This window comes from Tauraco erythrolophus, chromosome 1, assembly GCF_009769465.1.
Source record: "Tauraco erythrolophus isolate bTauEry1 chromosome 1, bTauEry1.pri, whole genome shotgun sequence".
Classification (NCBI taxonomy): Eukaryota; Metazoa; Chordata; class Aves; order Musophagiformes; family Musophagidae; genus Tauraco; species Tauraco erythrolophus.
Genome location: NC_141465.1, coordinates 14618911 through 14639878, shown reverse-complemented (window position 1 = coordinate 14639878; position 20968 = coordinate 14618911).

Here is a 20968-nt window from a genome sequence, read left to right as displayed (position 1 = left end):
TCCATATTCTCTACAGCCTCGACACAGATAGGGGAAGACTAACACTATATACACCCAAAAGTCATCTCTCCCCCATGCTTAACAAGCCAAACTCCCTCAGTCTTTCCAAAAGAGCATTGCTTCAGTTATTTTGGTGGCTGTTTGCTGAACTCATTCCAGTAGCTGAGTTATACTCAGTTACACTGCTGCACAAAGCTGTGAATAAATTATTTCAAGCTGAGATAGACTGAGAGCACTTCAGAGTTTTAACAGACAAAAAAAAAAATTAAAAAAAAATCAAATTACAAGGAAAATTTCAACCTCCTACACCTGTTCTAGGCAAGTGGTTTAAGACATTTTACAATAAGATCTCAAAGATGACATATGTTAATGTATTTCTCATTGTTAGTCCTATAGATACCTGATGTGAGGTGAAGGGGTAGTAGGAGGGAGGGAAAATGCAAAAGTATGGGAGAGGCCAAGCACTATCAGTAACATACACTACAGCCAAGGGACAAATCTGATGTTGGTTCATGACTGGACTATGGCACAGCATTATTGTATCCAGTGACCTGCCACAACGCACTTGGGTAGGTTATGCTCCATATTTCTTCTGTTATCAGAAAGGAAGGCTCTCATCTGTTAACGTTTCTAACAAAGACCTGTAACATCTCAGCAAATCCAAGATAAATCTGCATAGTTGCGCTGCCTACTGTTGCACAGACAGCTGGATTTGTCAAGTTCCTGGTCTCAGAACCACACACAGCAGGAAGTAGGTGATAACCTTTTTTCCCACCACCAAAAATTTTGTTAGAAGATTCCTGAAGATGAGTGTCTTTAACAGAAGATTGATCCACCTACCATAGACACGAGGAGGTAGAAGAGAGGGAAGGAAGGCCTCTGTTTCAGGTCCCAGGAGTCAAAACATGCATACTATTTCTACTTTTGCCAGTGAAACATCAACTTCATAGTACAGCCTTGAGTAACACTGCTTTTCGGCAAATAAGTAAAAGCCATTTGATAAGAAGTCTGTTTGGGTGCAACTGGGTATAACTAGAATTGAAACTCATTCTAAATCCTAAAAAACTAGGCAGCTGGTTCAATACAAAAGTCTTACTTAACTATACAAGCTCAGATTCTGATCTGAAGAGTGCTAGAAATGGTGAAACAAAGGGGAGATAAGGATAAGGATTCTTACCCCCTAATCACTTATCAGATGCCCTCTTGGAACAGAAGTAAACTTTTGCATATTTTAATATTTTATACATATCCATATCCATTCCTTAACCTTTTCATCAGTGCTAGATGAGTCAATCACAGCAGCTATCTTAAATAAAGTATGCCCTAAATACTGGCATGAATATAGTAGCCTCACATAAGCATCCTAGGCATTAAATGTAAACTTTAACAAGCAATAAGTAGGAGCTAAAAACTGATCCCCGCAGTGGATGAAACATCAAATCATGATTTCATTTCCTCCCTAGTATAACAGCAATGACTTCTGGTGAGAGCGAGGGGAGAAATAAGCAGAAGAAAAACCCAAAAATGACATTTTAAAACTGCTCTTTAAAAAGAGAATAATAAGGAGGGTGGAAAATCACTATAGGCGGTAATTACAGATCACAACCGCATGTTCTTTTTTAGCTCTAATAGAGCAAGTCTGAAAGCAGAGAGTTTCCATTCCTGCATACAGTTTCTGTTCAGGAAGAACTAATGCAAAAGGGAAGATTATCATCTCTTGTTCTAAAAGGTAAACTTAAATATGTAGGACAAAACATAAATATATATACACGCACACACAGGCACGCAAAACAGCAAGACAGATTTGCTGAAAGGCAACTGAAAATTTCAGAGACAATCTATTAATTTAAGCTTGAGTAGAAAGAACAAACAGGGTTGTTTCATTATAAAATTAGGATCTCTATTTTTTAATCCAACTTCAAATCAGTTAGTTATTAAAAGAAGTTTCTTCATGAAATGACTGTGTGTATACACGAAGGAAAGCTATTACAATAACTACAATGAGTTCTACTGCACACACTACAACTCCTGTCCCTACACTTGTCCAAAAAAGGCCCACACCTCTGCAGCTACTAGAGCTCTGTCTGGAAAGCAAAGCCAGAGATGAGAAAACATTCAGATTTTAAAGATTCATATTCTGAAGTCAGGAAAAGACAGAAAATTAAGGATACCTTTAAACTCTAGAGCCTGCCCTGTCCCTCCTAAACTCCTTTCCAGCTCTCCATTTTATGTCTCCTTGAAATTCCCATCTGTTTCCCCTTTTTCACCTTCACCTTCTCACTCTTGCTTCCAAGCCAGGTGCCATTTGGAAATGGTGTATACTCACGCATAAGCTGCAAGGCAGCATGTTTGTTATGGAACATTCCCACCTGTACAGTGGGAGAAGCACTTCCAGAATTCGGGTAACTAGGTCAAAAGTCTATGCAAACAACGTATTTTGCTAGATCACACAGCTTTTTGTTGCTGAAGAACTGAAAGGAATTTCTTCTTCCACAAAATTTCAGTATCCTGCTTCAGCACACAGCAGTCTTCACAGACACACCATGGAAACAGTTGTATGAATTCTCTAATAAGATAGGAGGGGAAGTCCTTTTATCTCTCATTCCAAAATTTTTAAACTATTTTAACCCAAACTTTCCATATACCACCAAGCTGAGGCAGACAACAGCATGACCAATAAGAGAAAACTCCTTTGGGGAAAGGGAGAGCTGCACTTCCCACAGCTGAAGTCCTGATTTCTGTGCTTCTATGTCATGCTCATAACATGCCTCTTGTGAAACTCAGAAAGCCAGGCTATTCTGGAAAACATTTTCCCTGTTTTCTGGCATACATAAACTATTTATTGCTATGCATTTCATGGAACAAACAAAGGAAGGGTATGTTGCTCCCTTCCAGCACTTGTGGTCTCTCCTAGAAGAGATGCTAACATGCAGCTACAGTAACCTTAAATGCTTTTAGTAAGCTCAGTTACCATCTTCAAGAAGTTAACTGCTCAGATTTTCCATGGTTCCAAACAGCAATCCACCATTAGTAAGCACAGCTTCAATGAGCCATAACCTCTTCTTCTAGTGATGATTCATTATGTGATTTTTCCCACTACAGCTCAGTCAGTTTTTTCAGACCATGATTGTGCAGTCAAGATCCCCTAAATTGGAATCTATTTCCTATCACCTTTGTGATGTTTAACCCATCACAGAGAAAGTCAATTACCAAGCAGATTTAAGAAGCATGTGGAGAAAGGAGCAGAGTGAAGGTACATGCAGTCCAGCTATACTGAAAGTTTTTTGTGAAGAGAAATCAGAGATGCTGAAATGCACCCTCAGGCATTGCACGTGAGTCATGAATAACTGGGCAGTCATGGTGGTGGGAGCTGGGCAAGCTGTGTAGGAGAACTAATGAAAACATTAATAAAAGCATCATCATTCCCCAGCCTGCACTGACTTAAGACACATCCAGAACTAATTTTCAGACTATAGGTTAGAAGAGCAGCTATTTGTGATCCTCCTTCTGACAAACAGCAGGAAGATATTAGAACTATTTGAACTGTGGCTTATCTTCTTTCTTCTTCACCCAAGCACTTGATACCAGAGAATGGCTCTAAGCATGTTCCTATAACATAAAGGGAGTTTGAAAAGGATTCAGAGGCGATTCCTTCATTTGGTATCTGCCTGACTGTAAAACAACAACAGAAAAAAATACTGCTAGGTCATATTTTTTTCCCTTCTCCCTCCTTCCTTTAGTACATCAAATAGCATATTTGCTGACATTACGTGGCCTATCTTCTACACTTAAAAGTGAAACTAGTTCTTCAGCTAGATATTATATCACTGGACCTATAACAAGGAAACTTTCTAGCAGATCAGTATGTCTGCAACATTTGCAGTACTGAATACAGTAAGTAAAAAATTGTTTGACAATTTGTAGGAGTTCTTCTTTCACACCTGGACTTGGACATAATCCAAAGATGCAAACCTACCACTTTCTCCTCTTTACTGTAAAAAAAAAAAAAAAAAAGAAAAATGAGTATCAACACATATTAGTCTCAATTATATAAAATGAAATTATTTGGTAACTTTCTACATATTAAGTTTCTGACTGATTTATACGGCTACTACATGAGGAATACTCCACTGCATATGCCATTTTTCACTTGCATGCACAAAACAAACGGGGGAAAAAAAGAGGGAATGTGTGACTCTATTTTAATATCTTTTCACAAAGAAAACAACTCACCGATGTGTGCATTCTAAAATACTGCTCTTAAGTACCTTAGCGAGAAACAGAGGCGTATACCTACAGACACCAATTCCCTGCTGTGCCTCAAGAAGCTACTAATGCTATCTTACCCAACATTACCTACCCCAAGAAGGTTACCAACATCTATAAATTACCTCTTTATAGGAATTACTGGTAACAGGCACCTTCTCCCTTTGAAGCCTATAAGAAGCAGAATTTTTACTAAGTTTCCCCTTTACTGTTCATTTCATATTTCGGGCAGGAAGCCTCATAAGCTTTCATTAGTCACAAACTTCTTTTCAAGTCATTTCAGATTTGGAAACTCTACTTTTGGTTCACATCTAGATTTTACATCTATCAAGTTTTAAAGTTTATTATTTAGTTTCTACTATCTGTAATACTAACAAAAATATAGCTGTTGTATAGTCGTTTTATCACATACGTGGTAACTTTGTTGATATCAACTTTAACACTAAAATTAATTTAGAACATTAACTAAAAATGGGACAGGATTAGCATGATGTATCAGTATCTTTGCTTTCCTCTCTGAAAAACAATTTATATGGTTCAGTAACAGATTTACTTAGGTACAGAAAATACACAATACCTTCCATATACAAACTACCAGGCTACTCAGGAAAAGGAAACAGCTATGAGGGATGGCTTAACTGATTATAATAAAAATCAATATATTAAACATAATTCTATTGGTGAGCAGGTAAATAAGTTTCTTTGCTATCTAGATTCTTCCATTTGAATTCCTGTAAGTATATAGAGATACATAAATAAAACAACCATCATCATAACACTTCAGCACAGAGCAAGAGATGGCAGGTAATCTATGTATGCTATCTAGTATATCAACAGTAGGTTTCTAGTTGCCAATTTTGTTATACAAGGGATGTATGACCAGTACAAGCTATTTCCTCATGTATTAAGCATTTAGAAAGTAAGTACATACATAGAAGAGACTGCAATTATGAACTGAAGAATGCATGCGCTATTTAGATGTTTATCAGTTCTCAAACCAGCTTTCCAGAGAGTCTGCAGATTTTAAGTTGCAGGGGGCTCGGTTTCACAGTGGTGGTGGTAAGGGTAGCTTTTTCAGTAATCCTTATGTACTAGCAGTATCTGCAAAGGCCTCTGGTAATTAAGCAATGCAGATATGAGTTTCCTAATTACACACAGTTCCCAACAGAGCCAAATCCTTAAAACGCTCAAGAACACAATACAGAACGTCCCTCTGAGCCCCCAGCTGGCTTTGCTCTCTACTCACTTTTGAGACAGAACAATGTGCTGAAAACATCCTCTACCACTTTGTTTTCCCCTCCATGACCCTTCCCAAAAGGAGAGGGCTGACTACTGAGTGCCTCAAGTAGATATTTATTGCTGTCACCAGAAATCTTTAAGCAAAGCAAGAGTGAACGGGAAACATAAGTGCATTCAACTCCTCTAAAATCTAGTAAACGATTCAAATGTTTGGGATTTTTCAGGCTGAAGTTAAATTAAAGGGGCTTCTTTAAGAGGTATCAGAAAGCAAAAAGGACAACATAGCCAAAAAAATGGTGAAAATGCAGACACTTCAGAGCAATGCAGGCTAATGAACCACATAAACCACAATGACATCATTCTCCAGAGACCACCACAGATGAGCAAACAGAAGAAAAATCATTCAAGTCACCTGGTAAGAACAGAGCTTTAGTCAGTACAATTTAGTATTAAACCAAAAGAGAAAACCCACCCTAGAGACATGTTTTTAGCCAAACAAGAGATCACACCTGGAGTACATCTACAACCATCTGCTTTTCTTGCGTTCCTCTAAATCCTTCACTTAACATGTCCATAACTCTACTTCACTCCAAGGGTTACTCTTAAGACTGAGCCACCATATCCTTTCTGCACCAGCAGCTCTTCACGTAGCCAAATAGAGGTTCCCTCAAGACTAGTATCATGCAGACATGGAACAGCATCCCTGTGCTAGACATAAGCAGCAAAACCCCAGGCAGTGCATAGATACCCTTAGCAATCCCAGGCAGAACACGCATCTGACCCCATCAGCCACGTCTTTGTACTCACCTTGGACCTAGCACTGCTCTGCTCTCTCCACTTCTGGAAGACAGGTCACTACCTGCATCTCACAGCTCTCTTTCCAAGCATTTCCCTTCCTGATTACAGCCCAACAACTTCTGTGAGCCTTTCTTTTGTATTTATAGCAAGTGGGGCAGCACCTGCCACTACTCAGCTGTAGTTTAGGCACAGCTGGTCCATCACCCTGTAGTAGGATACTTTACTTTGCGTTGCATAAATCTGAAACCATGCAGAGAAGAGAATTAGTACGTTTGTAATGTCTCACCTGAATTTAAAAACAAAGAAAACACAAAACCAACCAACCAAACAAAAAAACCCCAAACCAACAGAAACAAAACAGCTAATGTCATCTATAGCAAGACAAATATGCAGTATTTTGGTAAGTCTTGGACACTATTTTTGTATTGGCATAAAAAAAAGAGAGCAACTGAAGACACTGGAGATCTCTAGATAGCACAAATGAAATCAAAACCTTTTCTTTGTAAGTCCTATACACCTCAGATTAACAAAACAGTTAATTCAAGTAAATTGAACCAGAGATAGATTTGTCTGTGTCCTTTAAAATACAATCTACAATTAGTCTGAAGAAAAGAAAAGGAGTCTCTCTTTCTTGGCTTTCAACTCATTTGCCTGCTAGGAACAAAAGGTAGTTGGACTCCCTTGTGACACTCCATAATTCCAACTCCTAACATTGCTAAAGGCTGAAAGGTTCAGGAAGATGCATAAGGGAACATAAACAAATCAAAAAGCAGAAGTTAAACAATGAAAGGCAGAACATCTTAAAGACATGCAATTGCTGAAGACTCTAATACTTCGTGAATAACCTACCATTTCACGTCTTTTTGACAACAGAAAAGCAGAGTGGCAACCTAATCATGGGGTTATGTTAGTCTCAGTACTGATAAACCTCTTTGCAACAAAGAAAGCATCCGTCCCTAGATTTTCAGCTGTATAAGCCCTGAGGGCACACAGACTTCATAATGTTTGGCTGAATTTTCTGAGGTAACTTTCCCTTTAGTAAAAACATAACTAGCAGACTATTTCAGTTGAGGAAAATAAGATCACGAAGGCAGAGGTTCCTGCTTCGCTAGGTACAAACAAAACAAAGGGTGGGAATTCTTCCTTCTGCTTTTTCACCTGCACCAATTTTTGTTCTCACTTAGGGATGCTCGTGCCTGCCCTGTGAGAGGCTCCATGGAAAGCCAGGCCAGCTTCGGAGTGCGAGAAATGTGATGCTAAATACACATAAATCTCCAAACCAGGAATCTCTCAACAACACTGAAGAGAAGGAAATTGCCTGAAGATGTCTTAAGTGTCTGAAGAAGCTTGCTGAATGTGTGTTATATTAAGAGTGATCATGTGGAAAGATGACCATGTTTTAATGATGATAAAGTTTCTTGCGTGGTGCATGCAGGATATAAGTGCTCCAGGAGTACACCGTGAATGCCCTCAATTCAAACTTCTGTACAGTCATGGCTTGCCACCAAAGGGCCTGAAAACACTGTATTTCTGCAAGAGTCCAGTTAGCTCAAGCAGGTGCTAATAAATGATCAGTCCATTTAGGCATTTTATAGAAGTTAATGCATCTTAGGAAAACTGACAGAAAAGGAGAGTCAACCACCTCTTTTAACATCCGTTTTCTACTAATTTAAAACAGAAAAAGGGAGAAAAAAAATCCTTTGCTTTCATAGAACAGTATCTCTGAACAAAATAGACATGAAGAAGCCAGTTGTCTGCCTGACTGCTGTCATGCTGGGGATTGATTTGCTACAGATGACACCCTGTCTGGCTGATAGCTGCAGAAAACTGGGGTTTCAGCTGCTGCCAGACACCTATGAACCACACATTGTTCTTGAAGCTGTTTAAAGTGCACTGCTCTCTTACTCCCCATGCTTGTTAACAAAGTCATGGGTGGCAGAGCATTTAACTTGAGGGTAATGTGCACCTGTGAGGCAGCATACAATGTTTAAAAAGAGCTGATCTCTCTCAGGACATAAGGAACCATGAGACTGTGGAACTGTACAACCTTTAGCTTGAAGACTCCAAGTAAGTTTCAGGCCAGAAGCCAAGTATTGCAATCCCTCTGAGGGTTTATGGCTGCCTTACATTACCGCGACAGCAACTAACAGTTGTAAGGTACCAGTGAATTTGGTCTTGAAGAGTTATTTAATGTACTTATTTCCTAAATTATAGTAAAATGTGGGGTAATGTAAATCTTGCAAGTCCCCCCAGCCCCTACCATACTGTCTCCAACAATTTGGTATATCTGGAAAGAAGTAAATGTCAAAAAAAATGTAAAAAGAACTCACAGAGCAAATTTCCTCCTCCTTTGCTACTGTTTAGACCTTTTCATAGTAGCTACATCCCGGGCGGCCGTGTGATTTTGCAGTGTTTGTGTGCAACTATAAATCAGGTTGCATTTACTACTGTGAATGAGAAAGGCAGAGGAGAAGTGAGCATTCAGATATAGAAGAAGCCATCCATTTTAATAATAAAGGCAATTACGCCAAATTTTCTAAGAACAACAATATACAGCACCTTCTGTTCAGGTACTCTATTGACTTACATCCTGCTTAATAGGTACCGCAAATACTTTGCTTAGTGGAGTATGCCCCAGCAGCATCTAATATTTCTGCATTCATCTTATTCGCATTTCATTAAGATGATTACCTAATCTGCCTCTTGTAATAATGGCAGCACATCACACATGACATGGAAGACCAGTCTTTGAAATGAAAACAAGGCTGCGGGATATTTGTTAGCTTTGACTTACCCTTCCTGCATGTAAAGACAATTTAAGGTTAGTTCAGTGTAGGTAGGAACTTCTGAAACATCTCATAATTTGCTAGAACTTCCTAGTTTTCTAGCAATAAATGATAAATTATTTTTAACCGAACAGATGCCTACAGCAAATGAAACCTTTTAAATATTCTTAACTAATACTTTGTTTCAAGGCTGAGTATCTTGTTATTAATGAAGGTGAAGAGAAAAACATAGCACTGGACAAAAGCTTTATATTTATTCTCAGTAAAGCAGAGCTTTGAGGATGGTATAATCTTCCCCTCGAATTGCCTCAGTGTCTTTGACAGAAAAACATTAGTGATTATATCAACATCAGCACACTCTAATACCAAGACTGAGCCACCCCCTAGATACCACTCATAGGATTACTCAGGTCACATGCATTTCTTGCACCTGCTTTAGAGTCTACTGAAATAAATGATCCTTCATGTGATTTCATTCGGTTTGGGATCAGACTTTTAACCTTTCATCTCAATTAAGACAACATGTTCAGGAAGCAAACCGAACTGATGTACTTACTTCAATATCACACAACACACTCCAACAGACAGTGGGCTGAACTTGCCAACTCAGTTCCACACCATTTCCTGTACAACCAACAGAGAGTAAAGACTGTTGACCTTTGCCAGCTTGAGCCTGATTTAAATTGATGGCCTAGACCTGACAGACTCTGCCTTCATTAACATATTCCATGGTGCAGAGAAATAGTTACATAGGCATGTGAGAGTAAATGACGTTAATTTGATGAAGACACCTTCTTATCCCCTGTTGATGTTGATTCCTTCAACTATGCAGAAAGACTTCTGTTGCCTGCTGATGAAAGATAATATATAAAGCAACAGAAGAAAGAAAAAAAAAAACAATCCCATTGGCATAGACTCTCAACTCATTGCATGGTGCTTTATGGTCACAGATTCTGTTAGCATTAATCAAAGTGAGATGATGGTCTTTCTAACATGTTTGGTCTGGAAGACAGAACCTGCACAAATCTGAGAATTGGAACTTCGCAGAGCAGGGAGGAGGAATAAGGGTGAGAGAAGACCTCCCCTGTCTACCAAAATACTAATCCATGCAGCATAATGAGGGAGAGATTGGAGAGCTCATTTCCCATACTGACTTCCCTAAAGCACTGCACACTAATAAGCAGCTGTCACCAAGGTGGGAAGAGCAATAAAATTCCAACAGTCAGGCTGAACTGATACAGTCCATTACCTATTGAATCATGCCCATACAGGTCTCTCAATTGAATGATTATAGCAGTACCAATGGGCTGTGCACTGCAGTGTTGTATTACAGCTCTGGTTCATAAAATTTTACAATGTATAAGTAAAAAATTAAATGCAACTGAAGACATAAGCATTTCTCTTTCATACATGCACTAGACATATCCAACAATGGCTGTTTTAAAATGTATACGTGATTAATTTCTAGGAAATTGGCCAAAATCTAATAAAATGTGGCCACACGAATGTCCTGAAAAGACATCCAGCAAAAGCCTTGCTTTTGAGTATTTCCAGCTGATATTACAATTATGTGGGTATCACTGAATTACTATTTATCTTTATTCTTTATTTTGGAAATAGTTCAATGACCTTATCAGCAGATGAGCCAGAACCAAAATACATGCTTCCTGGCATGTATTTTTAAGCAATTAACTTAAAAAAAGAATATTGCAGCCAGAGCTGTCTAACTGGAAAACTACACAGTAAATCTAATTCTGAATGTGCGCAAAATCTAAATGCCTATCATATGGACACAGTGTATATTTTCTGAAAACTACACTTTTGTTCAAATAATATTATTGATTTTTAGAGCTGGTCAAATAGTATTCTCCAAATACTGATTCTGGTAAATTCGGGTATGCTTTTGTGTTGTGAAACATTCACAGACCATCCCCATTATTTGCACATCTTCTTGGAAACAAGCGAAGAAAATTACAAGTAAACAGTCTTATCTGTTGACTATGCACAAGGTATTGAGCAGTGGTATTTGCTACTTGACACACAAACCTCAAAATTAGTTATGTGATTAATCTGCCTGCCAAAATGAGTACACTGTATCAAAATACTTAGATTTGTGCAATGTGTGCTCTTTACTCTAGAGGTCTATTTTGAAAGAGCAAGCATAATTAAATAACATTTAATCTCTACCTCTGTCTTGGTATTTATGTTTTCCAACCCTTAGGCAGCAAACCTAGGCCAGCTTTGCAAAATGAACTCCAGCATGTACCCGTATTTGCTCATCGTGGCATATCCCAGACCAGATTTCCTGCTGGTATAAGTGGGTTCATTTAAATCAGTAGAAAATTTGGTCTGTGACGTGCACAAAAAATATGAATGTACACTTAAAACTGATTTCTGGAAGTGTTCTTGTTGAGAAGAACATTTACTAAATGTTGAGATCCCACTGAAATTTCTGAAATCAGTGAGATTTAAGCACCTGCTTTAATCAGCTGGTCCTTTGAACAACAAGGAATTCATTGATAACTCTTGCTGAAATAATAACAACAATAATAATAATGGTCTTATACCAGTAAGAAAGAGTGATATTAACCAATTAATTTTCTGTTGCTTTATCTACATAAATGTAAAACAAGAGCTAGGCAATGAGAAATCACACTCCTGAAAATTAAACAAGCATCTACTCTTGTATCAATCCTGTTGCTAGGTTGTAATACCCAGATGTGCATATAACAACTGAACTATTACGATCAAATATCTTCTACCTGCCACAAAACTTACTGAGAATAGACAAATCAGTTCTCGCTTCACTGAGATACGCTTTCCCCAGTTCATTAAACCAGCTGTACTTGAAAGCAACAGTATGCACAGACTTCAGAACATACTGCAAGCAACCAAGCTGTGTGAACTCACTCTTACAAAGAGGCAAACTCTGTAGCTACAACTTTAGTCAATTGTTCTGTGTGTCTAAGAGACCCAGATATAGCTTTTTGGCAGGATGCTGACACTCACGCCCTCTCTGCATCTTCCATACACTGCTGTAAACAGCATTCCTGTTTGTCCCCAAGTTTTCAGACTATGGGAATCGCTGATCACTTTCGATAAAGTCACTCTGTGCACGAAAGCAAATAGTCACTCTGAAATAAGTCGTGTTCACCCCTCATAGACTGCATACACTTATTACTAGTATCTTCTGAGCAACATTACAGATACGTTCTTATATCATTTCACTGTCTTTATGGCTTACACCCGCTCAGGGCAGAAGTGCTATTGTCATAATTCTGCTTGAACTGGTATCAGTCGTGGAAATTCGACATTAGCCTATTGTCAATTTCGTATGAAAGTCAGGCTGTTATTATTTAGAAACTATTTCAGAAACTACTTCACATTAAAGAAATTACAAGCTGTAGCCATATACAATCGAGCTGTTTGTTTCCGCTTTTGTAACACACTATTTAAACTCAATAAACGGTACACACGGCAAACAAGGAAGAAAATATAAATGTTGATGAATAAATATACGACAAAGGATTGTCAAGTAAGGAAAATATTCATTCAATACAGCAATCATCAATTAAACAGCTTAAATAAAAAGACCCAGACTTTGCATCTCTGGATGCAAAGAATTCAGGAAATCTTACTAGCGCTTACTGAGTCATCAGATGTTTGGAGGTCTCTTATTACAGAATCATAGAATGGTTAGGGTTGGAAGGGACCTTAAAGATCATCTAGTTCCAACCCCCCTGCCATGGGCAGGGAAACCCTCCACTACACCAGGTTGCCCAAAGCCTCATCCAACCTGGCCTTGAACACTTCCAGGGATGGGGCATCCACAAGTTCTCTGGGCAACCTGTTCCACTGTCTCACCACTCTCAGAGTGAAAAATTTCTTTCTTATATCTAATCTAAATCTGCCTTCTTTCAGTTTAAATCCATTGCCCCTTGTCCTATCACTACATCCTATAAACACATGGATTTATATTTATATTATATAAACATCCATGTCACTGGAAAGGTATACTGCTGCTTGTTTTCAAAACTGTCTGCTCAAATTCCAGCCTTACAAAATACACTGGGAGAAAATTAGGGATGGAGTGACTAGTGACTCAACAGCACTTGCAGTGAGACATTGAAGCAGTACAAGTTTTGAGGCTGCAGAAACTGCCTCTCAATGTAAATTCCCCAAAGAAAATCAGACGATTTTTAAACAAAAGACAGGTTTCTTTCCAATATCAACCAGAATATTTAGGGTTTCAATAAAGAAAACAGGGAGCTACAGAAACAGAGATAGTTTAAACCCAGCTCTCTTCTCATGCTTGCACCCAGGCAGACAGGTCCTTGCTTTTACAACTGCTTTCAGTCACTCAGTGATTTTCTGAGTTGCAGCAAACTCTAATCGGTCCCCTCTCATTCCAGTGGAGCCAGGACTAAAGTCATATGAAAAGACAGCAATGCAAGAGGTTCCAGCACACTGTTCTGGCACAAGTAGTCCTGACTAGACTGGAACAAAACCAGAAAAAAAACACATTTGAAACTGACTGATAGTTGTGAGAACTAAACTGTCTATGTAAGCGTAGAAACAACACCAAAGAGCCATGTTTCCAGAGAAGTCCCAGCAAGGACTACTCTAATACTAATTAACTTTATCAGTAGTGACTTTATTTTCTTCTGGACCACTGATAACAAAGCTGGCAAAGGAGAAAGATTAGGAATAGGTAGTGAGAAGGTAAAGACAGGATTCACAGTAACTGAGATTGCTTTGTAAACTGGGACACAACCAAAGGGTATGTACAGCAAAACGTCAGGTTAAATATCTGAGTACTAAGAGAAAGCCTTTCATAAGGCCACCTTTGGCTTAGGAGACTAGTGCACACTTTACTTCTACAGCAAGCAAAGGAAGATACTTCCACAGAGAAGGATTCAGAATAACTCCTCAGCCTACCTAAGGCTAAATTGACCCATTCTGCCTCTTACAGTTACATACATATGCTAAACTGTAATCATTTGAATTCTGTACTTGATGGTTCTCATGCAGGACTTCCTGTATAATCCTACACATACAAGCATTCTGAAAAAGTCAGGATTACATGGTAGGTCAACTGGCATCAAGCCTTCAAGAAGGATGATGAAAAATTGGAGGAGGTTCAGAGAGCCATGAAAAGAAACATACATTGAGAAGATGAAGATAGGTTAATTCGATTTATTTTGCTTTTCAAAGAGAAAGTCAGAAACAGAGATTATTATCATAACTTTTTACGTTACTATTACCTAATCTGATAGCACAGTCCTCTTCAGTTTAGAAGACAAAAGGATGAACAATATCCAAGGCTTCAAGTTCAAACCAGGTAAATGTACATGAGAAATAAGGCTCGAATCTCAAGCTGCAAGCACAATCAATCACAACAAATTACTGTTTAAAGCAGCTTCTCCTTCATTGCAAATCTTTTGAATCAATAGCAGGTTTTTCAGCTTTTGAGGGGGTTCTGTTCTTTTTGTTGGTTTTTGGTTTGTTGTCAAAGATCACCTAATTTAGCCACACTTTCTAGGCTCAAAGCAGGCCACAAGACTTCTATGACTTCAGTTGTTAAGGTGCACAGAAAGTCAGACCACTTGGTTCTGGGAAACTTAAAACTTGTAAACCTACCAATGTGTTGGCTGTGTACTTTGCTTATGGGGATAGACCCCTAAGGAAGATCAGAGCCACACCTGGCAGTCTGCACACACTTTGGAAAGCAAGTCCCTGTCCTAAACAACTTACTATCTTCACCGATAAAACAGATTTCACGTTGCAGTGAGGAAGATGAACAAAGACAAGAGATGACTTTGACCAAGGTGAGTCCCAGCTTTCCCCAAGACACAGTCTGCCCCAAAATATGAATCAACTCACCGCTAACACTGGTGTCGTATTAACTCCTATTTTATCAGAACTAATTAGACAACCTTAGGTTGTGGTTGACTGAATCAATGCTGTGCAAGGACAAGAGAACCTTCAATGTCTCTTTTGTATCAAAGCCTTACCTATACAGCAAAGAAGAAAAGAAACCAACACACACTATGTACAGCATGCACACAGAAAGAATTCCCTTCAACTCAGGCTTTTGGTGTATGTGTTAATAGATGAAATTTTTCCCAAATGCTCATATTGCAACAGCTATCATTTTCAGACATCACCTTCCAGAAGCTTTTCCAGAATTTAACTGATAATGCCGAAATATGCTACATGCATCCACTTTACTGTCTGGACAATTAAAAACAGAAAACAACAAAAAACACCACATATCTTTTAACAGGTACACCACTTACCTTTTAACCTCTACAGTTTTCGAGCCTCAGTTCGGAAAACCCATGTCTGGTATTTTAAAAAGTAGAATTAATTTAACATAAAGTGTTGTTTTAGAAGTATCTTTTTACTTATAATTCTAAACTGTCAAAAGTCTTACCTCCACCCTTTTGCATGGACTAGAACAGTCTGCAAATATCATTTGAGATATCCCATCGCATTGGGATGTCAAAGGACAGTGGATCAATTGTCTTTTAGGCCAATAGCCTACAGATTTCCTGCTTTTGAGTCAAGAGTAGAAATTAATGATTTATTCCTCTTCCAAAACATTTATTTTCACAGTCAAGGAAATAAGATTTGTGGTGCCAAAATCCCGATAGCATATTATAAATATATTTATGTGTTCTTGTAATTATATTTATACTATACCTGAGGGATTCCAACTCTGCAAATAAATCTTGTTATTTCCTACACTATGCAAATAAACATTCTATAGTAGAAATAAATCATTTGTCCCACTACAGAACCCTTTTCCTCAAAAGCAGCAAATTATTCTATCAATATCAATGATCTGTCAGCGAGCAATGGTCAAGTCTCACCAAACTGTGGCAAGTTGTAGGTTCCCGTTAGCTGGCTACCATAGCTCAGTGCAGGGGGAAGAAGAGGAAAAAGAAAAAGCGCTCAGTGAGCAGCGGGACTGGTGAGCTGCGTGCATCCTCACGACAGTAGCCTGCTGGGACACGCACATGGAATTGCCAACCTTGCGCACTGCAGCTTAAGGACTCTGCAGCTGGCTCTGCCCAGGCTGGTTTTCCTCCACTGCACAGTGCAAATTCATCCCTGCTCTTGAAGGAGAATGACATATAACATCATATCTGTAGTTAAATAAAGGAAAGGTAAACAAGGCAGTTTACCACTACTTGAGTTTGGGGGCCCACATATTTGGGAAATGTTGATTTTCCGCTACGCAGTATTAATCTTAATAAATTCAGCAAGGCAACTCTCAATTTAAATGTATATAACTGTGAGAAGAATTAATCCCGAGTTTAATTGCCTTTACTTTCTTCAGTGGCATGATTTTGATAGCATCCGGGTATCCTGCATTATTTAATTGTATTTATCCTCACAACAGCCTTGCGAAGAGGAAAACACTATTACCACTGTTTGACAAGCAGGGATCTGAAGCACAGAGAAACTAAATGACCTATTCAAGGTCACAGAGAAGTCTGTTTCAGCCTAAGCACTAAATCCCAGATTTGCTGAGCCCTTTGACAGCACACTTCAATAGGACTACCTGCCTGTGTTGTCTGCTCACCAGTAGTGGTGATTCTTCCTGGAAAGAAGAATAATATTTGCCTTATAATTGCCATAAACTATTTCTTTGTAGTCAAAAAAAAAAAAAAAAGGTAAATGGGACAAATCAAAAGCAAACTAGGAAAAAGAATTTGACCTGAGATATTCTACATAGAACTATAAATACAAACAAAAATGAAATCACTTTTCTACTTCACAAAGGCAGTATTTTCTTCCTTCAAAATATAAATTTCCCAATGACAGCAGTGCAGCATAAACAAAGATATAAAACACAGCATGCCTCACATACTGAAGAAAAAGGATTTCCTCCCTTTCTTTTTTTTCTTTATGCATATTTCATCTTCCCTCTCCTTGCTTCTCCTTTTCCTTTCATTACGGAAGATAAGTCATAGCAATGAAGTTACAGACACCTGTTTCCCAGTTAATTGCTAGTAAAGGCACTTCTACCAATTCCCTAAGGACAATGCAGCTCAGACTAAAAATATTTCATGTTCAAACAGGTAAGCCTAGCTCTAGAGCTGCTGGGACATGCCTTGCTCAGAGCTAACCTGTCTTCAGAAGGATCTCTGTTCACAAAGTAGCATGGACTCAAGGGAGGATTCTGGGAGACACCTGAGTTACACATTTTAGGAAAAATAATGTGAGTAGGAAAGAAGGTAATTGAAAAGGTAACCAGATATGTGTCTCAGGGAAGGCAAACACATACAGAGGTAAGTTAATTTAATGAAAGGTCAGAACAGAATGAGACTTTTGCTCTCCTTGTGCAAGCACAAGGAAAGCAGATACTGGGAGAAACATACAACACCAAGCAAATAATTTGCATGATAACTGCCATAAAGAATTGGCAACTTGTATAAAAATGGCTGCAAAGGGAGCATGGAGGGTAAAGGGGAGATGTGAGTTAGTGAATGAAGCATCAATTTCATCTGAGGAGCTAGAGTCTACATGCTATTTTGCCAATGCCTGTTAAGCTATTCTGAACACATTGTTTCTTTCCCATACTTCAGCTTCCCTACTTGTAAAATTCAGCACAATTATTATCAATGCAATCACAAAATAATAATGATGGCATGGCTATGGAGTTCCATGCTGTGGAGCACTTGGATTTCTGTCAGCAAAAAAGCTAAATATTATTACTTATGAAAGAGTATCTCTAGACATCTTAAATTTCACTTTAAAGGCAGAGAAAAAAAAAAAATCTTTTGAAAAGTAAGAAAGCCAGTGACTCCCCCTTTAATGCTGCATAATTAGTATTCCTGCTCTCTAAGACCCCGGCATACCCCGCCACCAAAAAGTCAGCGTGCTTTCACTGCAGCACCAGATGGTTTTATACAGGCCCTCCCTAGGAAGGGAGTTTCTGAGCACTGTCCCCATAGCAGCACAGGTGCAGCTTGAACACTGGCTTGAGATCCCTGCTCCAGCCCAGGTTTGTCATAAACTGGCAAGGCTGCATCCACAACCCAAGTTCACTCTGCCAATTGCCTTTTGACAAATGGCCTCTTCAGGACAACTGGCAGCTGCCAGTGCTTAGCATTTTGGGGCTGCTCTAATCAATAAGGCAACCAGTCAAAGAATTGGCCATAGGGTAAGGAAGCTGCAGCCTGTTCTCCAACTTGCCCAGCAGTGGTCGGGATACAATGGAAAGTTGTATCTCACTGGGTAGCACTTATTTTTCTGAAGCCATTTCAGAGTGCTGTAACACAGAGGTCATTTACTAAATTGCCACATTTGTTCAAAGAGAGAATGCTCATTTTAGTAAGATTAGGGAAAAGGTCTGACAGTTTATATGTTTTTACTATGATATTCTAAATACCAGATGATATTCTATAGTTAAGGAGTACCTTATACGGTGACGGCCCAGCTATGACAGCTCTAGTCAGTCCTCCTTAATCATTTTTCAATACCTAATCACTTTTAGTGCAGTTGTACAAATGTCCCCTACCAGCTTTTCTGATCTCAGTAGCACTCCTCACCTAAGAAGAGCCCACAAACACTGCATCATCGTATGGACTAGAATGGGTGACTTTCTTGACATTGCTGTGCACTATGGGCCATCTAAAACCAGCTGAAACAGAGGTATTGCCTACCCCACCTTATGATCTTGGTCAGTAATTACCAAGACTTTCTGTCTTCCAAAAGTTTTCCAACGGAAGTACAAAACCAGAAGTGTGGATTTAAACATTCTGTTTAAAAAAAAAAATTTACCTGTTTTGCTAGATCTCTTTTCTGAATGGCTTTGAAATAGCTCACAAGATTGAGGAATCCATAAATAACAGATGTAAAAATTAAGAAATCCTAAAACACGCCCTCACAGTATCTAGATTAGCTTTATTAGAAGAGTGGAGCAAATAATCTTTCTCAAGGTCATTGCTAAAAATTAGGCTTGCAATTTGTTAGAATGATTAAACTCCCCAAGGGAAGAATATAAATCTCTCCAGTATATGGGACATCCATGTTAGCTCATTTCACACTGCATATTTTCATTAGCTGGCACCGTGGAATGTGCTCCCTGTCTCCATATGCTCCAATTTTCAAACTGTCTGCAGAATTATGCAACTTTGGCAGGTAAGCAATTCAGACCCAAACTTGGCAAATCCTTCCCCAATGTGACATCTTGGTGTCAACTCTTTTTCATTGCTTTTGCCAGAAGACTTCCCTCTGGGGCCAGCAGGAGACCACCCTGCTGTTGCATAGCACCTTGGGATGTGATTTTTACCTTAAATTGTGCAGAAGTCAGTTTATGCATAGGTGAGAATGCTACAGTTATTATTGCATTCATCTTTGTGCTGACCTTTAAGCTTCTCTTGTTGCAGTACGCACACTCTTTATGCTCACTGAGCTTTCCTTTTGAATCGAGAGGTGAAACCTTATGATAGAGGTTGCCTATGTATGTCAGCTTTTGTGAAAAGAAAACATAACATTTACTTTTTGTATTGGAGCGATGCACTTGGGAAACGGCCGTCACGCTCTTTAAATATGAAATTCCTTTTGCCCAAAATTGCTGTCGCTGCTTTCCAACATACACTCATTTTCTTATGGGGTTTCTGCTGGAAGGATAACTGAACTGTGTTTGCAAAAAAAACCAAACAACTCAACAGGAGTAGCAAATGCTGCGTAATACGGAAAGCAGCTGATCAGCTAAAATGGTACAGAAGAAATTTTATTTCTAAGCCTGAAAATAATGCAAAATAATTAAAAAGAATTAATGCAAAAAGAATTAATTTGTGGTCTAATTTTTATGAATCAAAATTATGATGGACAAAGTACATTTGAGGGAAGAAGAAGAGAGAACAATATAGATGCCAGGTCATGGCATCTTCCAAAAAAAATTGGTAATCCAAGCCAAAAATGGGTAGTTACATTTAATTTTAAGCTAATTCTTAGAACAACACTCCATTTAATAGACAGGAATGACCAAGCTCGATCAGCCTGTGGGTCAATCAGGGAAGAGGAAGCTCAGCAGTTGATCAACAGAACACGGGAGAGGGCCCACCCAGCAGGAACCTCATGGAAAGGCCAGCACTGATGCAGGAATTGCTCACCATCAGGAGCTGACCATGGTTCCAGGGCTGAAAGTCACTCAACAGAGCCTCATCAAGAATTGGCCACTGAAACGTCTTTGTTGGAAATTTGACTGGAGCAAAACCGTTGCCCATTTCTACTTTGCTTTGAAATCACATATTTTTGCAAAGGAGGAGTAAAAAAATCTTCCCAGCGCTACCTTTCACACCAGATGTACCTTACTAGCTTGCAATGTGAAGTGAATTTGTAAAAATCCACCCATTTGTGAGTTATGAGTGAAACAGTTGGAACACATTTATGCTTTGGCTGGAGGCAGATGGGGAGAGATGATGTGTTTTATCTCTTCAAAGACTTGAACATCTTTGATCCATTGCTGTGCAATACAGTTTTCCAGTAAAGTGGGACTGTATGGCACAGGATGCAGAATTAGTTTCAGAAGAAAATCTAGGAACATATTGGTAGTCTTAGAAAGCAACACTGCATTGGAAGAGTCTGGTACTCAAGAAACAAAACAGCTTTTCCGAAACCCACAATATCACATGGGGTTTAGAAACTTCTGCTGGGAGAGAATGACACATGTCTCTTTCAGTAGCACTGTTGCTTCCTTACCCAAGTACCAGGGAAGCAACCTCCAGGACACTGAGTTTACTCCATGCAAGGTTATCTCTTAATTTCTGGTACTTCCTCAGCTAAATTCAGGTGAAAGCTGGACCAATCTGACCACCGATTCCATACATAACTGATGTCACAACTTTCATCACATATAA